This window comes from Belonocnema kinseyi, chromosome 4, assembly GCF_010883055.1.
Source record: "Belonocnema kinseyi isolate 2016_QV_RU_SX_M_011 chromosome 4, B_treatae_v1, whole genome shotgun sequence".
Lineage (NCBI taxonomy): Eukaryota > Metazoa > Arthropoda > Insecta > Hymenoptera > Cynipidae > Belonocnema > Belonocnema kinseyi.
Genome location: NC_046660.1, coordinates 17684263 through 17684987, shown reverse-complemented (window position 1 = coordinate 17684987; position 725 = coordinate 17684263). Strand labels below are relative to the sequence as shown.

The 725-nt window shown below is 18.8% G+C and overlaps 1 protein-coding gene across 1 annotated transcript in view; it reads left to right on the top strand.

Annotated features, from left to right (window-relative positions):
- The window catches only part of LOC117170612 (U6 snRNA-associated Sm-like protein LSm8), a 14266-nt gene that overhangs the window by 2935 nt on the left and 10606 nt on the right, over window positions 1-725 (top strand). The gene's annotated exons all lie outside the window — the stretch shown is intronic.

Below are 725 nucleotides of genomic sequence, written 5' to 3'. Positions count from 1 at the left end.
TTGAAAATTTATTCTTTGTTAATCAAAAGTTAATTTTTCCAACTGAAAATTTAACTATTCGTTTTTTGTTTGAAAATTGATCTTTTTTAGTACAAATTTTTGTTTGTTAAAATTCATATTTTCGGGTTTGAAGTTCATCTCCTTTCTAGAAAGTTTGCCTATTAAGACTTGAAAATTTGTATTTTAGACTAAAAAATTCAAAAATTTAGCAAATATTTTTTTCGTAATAAATTGTGTTTTTCCTACAATTTTCAGAAAATCCTTAAAATCTTCCAAAGAATTTTTTTTTAATTTTGGAAATCTTTTTAAATATTTTTAAATGTTCTGTTAATCTAATTTTTTAAAATGAAAAATCATTTAAGAAATCTCAAAAATAATTTTAATTTAGGAAAAATGTAAAAAAAAAACTTCTCGGTTTCTCAAGATTTTGAAATAAAATTTTAAGGCTTTTCAATGATGATTAAACTATTAAAAAAAATAATAACTTCTAATTTAAAAACTGTTAAGTTAAAAAAATATTAAAATTTCTAAATTTTACTTTTTCTAGCTTAAAATTTCTTATAAGAATATAATTTTAAAAATGTTTAAAGTTCATTGATTGATTCTTTAATTTATAGTATTTTTATCGAATCAAAAAACCTTTCAACTTCCATTTTAAAAGTTTAAAATTCTAGAGTTTTTAAAAATAGAGAAAAAAAGGGAATTTATCACTAGGAAATGCACTA